Raw genomic sequence first — 4,048 nt, 5'->3', positions numbered from 1 at the left:
ATCTGTTCAAGGGGGGATGTAGATAGAGGTGCTTGACACCTGTTCATCCCCTCCTTTTCGCTGCTTTTTGTCTTGTTTTTGAATTGTTCTTGTATTTTTGCAGTGATGAAGTGTAATAAATAAATAAAAATAAAAAAATAAGCCTGGGTATCAGGATAATCAGGGTAATAAGACCTAAGGGCCTAATCAAATACATGAATTATGGGCCTCTTGATTGTTCCTTCACGTAGTGACAATCATCATTTATAGGTGCCCTGCCTAGCCTAACTAATATGAGGGTAGGCCATACAATATACAGCCTGGCCTGGGTGTTAGGCGCCTAGCCCAGGCCTACTAAATTAGAGTCTAGGCCAAGTCTAGGCCTAGCCTAGGCCGACTACTCTCACTCTAGTCTCAGCCTGGCTAGGCCTATCCTATATAGGCTAACCCCCGGCCAGGTCAAGGAAAGAACCACTTCTACATAGCCCTAATTGCGAACACAAATTAATAATGCTAGGCCTAAGTTAAGTGAATATGAAATATAAGTTCATTATAAATTAATCAATCAGATTTTATCTTGCTTTCCACAGTCAAGTTTATTCCAAGTTCCAAGTAACTTCGCAACCTCGAACCGCGATTCCAATATGGCAATCGTTTTCGAAATTTTGAATCTGGCCGCGCGCTCGTTAGCGATGGCGGCGCTGTTAACACTTACTTCAAGTGTTACAACATGTACACTGTGAAAGCGTTGCTTAACACCTAATCAAAGTGTTATGAATGCAGCACCTTGCAACACTTCAACACAATTTCCAACACCCTGGGTGTTAAAAAACTCATGACACCCATAAAGTGTTGGATTTTAACACTTGAATTTTAAGAGTGTAGTTCAATTCCAAACCTGCTCTTGGCTGGGGTCTAAGATAGACGTACTTTCCACAAGTCTCTAATTATAGGTTTCCTAGTATTAGTTAATTTTGGAGAGCGCCACCAGAGACGGTATATATCGAGAAACTGTTATGCGAATTAGACAATCCAAGAAAAAGTATACTATGAAACGCCAAGCAAATTGGTAATATGGAACGCCATTGGTGCCAAAATAGATTTAAAGACAGATTAGGGACTGGACCCAGTCTAGGGTCTAAGAGTGAATCCGCCAAATGTTTAAAATTGTATAGGTATAGGTGTCATGTATGAATTCCAAGGAAACCCACATTGGCACCAACAGGTATATTCCAGAACTACCTTATGGTCAACTTCAGGAAGTAACTAAGGTTATTCACCCAAGTAGTTGATGAGTCTTAAACAGGTAGTTGATGAGTCTTAAACAGGTATTTGATGAATCAATGACAGAGAAGAAAACACAGAGATAGAGGTAGAAAGATAGAGAGTGTTTTACGTTTACACTACAAAGTGATCAGAAGAATACTTAAAAAAAAAGAGAGACTTTATAGAGTTAGCACATTTTGTATACAGTATTTGATTGTGATTTACAATAAAACATAACAAGGAACTGCATAAAGTCTACTGAGTATAATTCGAGTTCTAACCTCCCTTGCGAGTCAACATAGACCCCAACACAACAATAGTGGCATATTATACAATATGAGTGCACAGGGGCACCACCATCCCCATTGACAATTTTGCAATAAAATAATCATGCTCAAGTAGTTAAAAATCACCTCATATATCACCTTATTTGGCGAGCTAATTCCCCTAACTTGAGACCCTCTCCCAAATTTCAAGCCTTCTATAGGCACGCCGCTGATTTAAAAACTTATTTAATCTATTTTAGATTCTGCAATTTGTAAACATTCATATAATATTTGTCAATTAGTTGAGCACCATCTGCCAATGAGGGAGTCGGCTATATCTGAATTGGGGAGGGAGAGGGATTAGTGGTTATGAATTGTAAAAATGAAAGCATATAATTAAAAAACAGACTTGGATTGCATTTTATCTATGACAATGAAACTAATTCCCTGACTTTGTAACATTATTTACTCAGTGTAAAATAACCTACTAAGCACTTTACAGCAGTTCAAAGTCTCTCCATAATTTGTTCACATTCAATGTTGATTGCCTAAACAAAGAAACCACCCCTACCAAGTCACAAGACCAAAGATAAACCCTGGAACACAAACTCTGTTGGAGCATACAGTACTATAGTATATCTCTCTGGTTGGAGAATATTCACATTAGTACCTCACTGAAAACACAGTATTTTAAGGTAAATGTTTAATTTAAGGTAAACATTATTTAAATTATGTTGTTTACATAAATAACCTAATGCTTTTAAATTAAAGTTGGTAGTGCAAGATGAATACACGTTAATTCCATCAATTTCTCATTTTCACTCTCTCTTTCTCTCAATTCCTTTCATTAAAAAATACAAATGAATAACATTTTTGATTTTCGAGGTTAATCAATCTAATACGCTTTGTTGTTTTGGCATGTGTCTTAGTGTCATCGATGTAACATAAGATTATATTTAAACGTCTAGTCTTGCCATATCCGACGTAATGTACGAAAATATTTAAAAGTAAAATAACTTTATAAGGAGGAACTTAAATTAACTTTTGTTTAACTAAACATTATTTACTTACTTATTTTCTAAAAAAATCAATTGCTTCTATTACACGTATAGTGGAATCCATCTATTCGTGTTTACTAGCAATACACATATGCACTTTAACTCATATAATTTCATATAAATCATTTATTAGTATACCTTTGTCATACATTTATTCTAAGCATTTCATTACAAGTAAAATTATGTAAATTTGGATTCTTTGTACCCATATGTACGTATATTCAGTATTCATTTAAACTGACAAATTTATCCTCATATTACATGTCTTTCATTAAACTTGCATGCATGAACAACTCAACAAGTAATAAGCTTGTTCATTTAGTGTTGCAATGTAAGCTTGGATTATTCAATAATTCATTAATCGCTTCATTACATTTAAATCATAAACAAAATTGTTGTACCCCTCTCCCAAATTTTAAGCCTCCTATAGGTACTCTGCTGATTTAGAAACTTATTTAATCTATTTTAAAGTCTGCAATTTGTAAACATTCATATAATATTTGATGGAAATTAGTTAAGCACCCTCTGCCAAAGAGGGAGTGGTTTATATCTGAATTGGGGAGGGCGAGGGATTGGTAGTTATGAATTGCAAAAATGAAAGCATAGTTAAAAAAAACTGACTTGGATTGTCATCTATCTATGATGATGAGACTAATTCCCTGACTTTGTAACATTATTTACTCAGGGTAAAATAATCTACTAAGCACTTTACAGCAGCTAGTTCAAAGTCTATCCATAATTTGTTCACATTCACTGTTAAACCCTGAAACACAAACTCTGTTGGAGCATACAGTGCTATATAGTATATATATCTGGTTGGAGACTATTCACATTAGTACCTCACTGAAAACACAGAATTTTAAGGTAAATATTTCATTCATTTATGTTGTTTTTAATAATAATCTAATGCTTTTGAATGTTCGACAATAATGAGTCATGGAGGAATAAGTTTATTCCATGACTAAATTAAGATAATATTACATCTGAGTATTAGTACAATTGAAGAAGGTTTTAGAATATGTATGAATATACGGTATTCATCAAATTTGGAAAAATAAAAAAATAAATTAATTAAGTGGTGGCACCGACAATTTTAAAAGATTCGAAGCCCATGTCTACTCATTTCACTCGCATATAAAGTTTAGAGACGTCTCACACCCTGCCATTTTTAGACGTTTCCGTATCGCTTAACAAAACAACCAAATCACCACGTCCCTCTACACTAAACCCACAGATAGCCACGCTTTTCTTAATTTCAATAGCAATCACCCAATTAACTTAAAAAAATATATGATATACAGCCAATGTCTCCGTCAAAAATGTTTATGTTCTAACCCCATTGACTATGAATTTCATGCGTCTAATTTATTAGGTTTCCCTCTCAATGCTGGATATCCCCTTGGCCTGATTAAATCGCAAATTAACAAAGCTTTCCACACACTTTCGTTCTGATACAAACTCAAAACGCATTCCCTCATA

The 4,048-nt window shown here is 34.6% G+C and overlaps 1 protein-coding gene across 2 annotated transcripts in view; it reads left to right on the top strand.

Annotated features, from left to right (window-relative positions):
* Window positions 1-2,071: 2,071 nt before the first annotated feature.
* The window catches only part of LOC117125038, an 8,634-nt gene continuing 6,657 nt past the window's right edge, over window positions 2,072-4,048 (top strand). Inside the window, exons 1-2 of one of the 2 annotated variants that reach the window (XR_004448059.1) lie at window positions 2,139-2,206; window positions 3,255-3,433. The gene's annotated coding sequence lies outside the window, so the exon portion shown is untranslated. Of the gene's footprint in view, window positions 2,207-3,254; window positions 3,434-4,048 lie in introns of both variants that reach the window. The other variant, XM_033271399.1, reaches the window with a different exon arrangement.

This window comes from Anneissia japonica, unplaced genomic scaffold (assembly GCF_011630105.1).
Source record: "Anneissia japonica isolate Jap-2015-1 unplaced genomic scaffold, ASM1163010v1 scaffold9_len2422644_cov172, whole genome shotgun sequence".
NCBI classification, from domain to species: domain Eukaryota; kingdom Metazoa; phylum Echinodermata; class Crinoidea; order Comatulida; family Comatulidae; genus Anneissia; species Anneissia japonica.
Note: the sequence above shows the minus strand (reverse complement) of the source record. Positions and strands in the feature narration are given on the sequence as shown.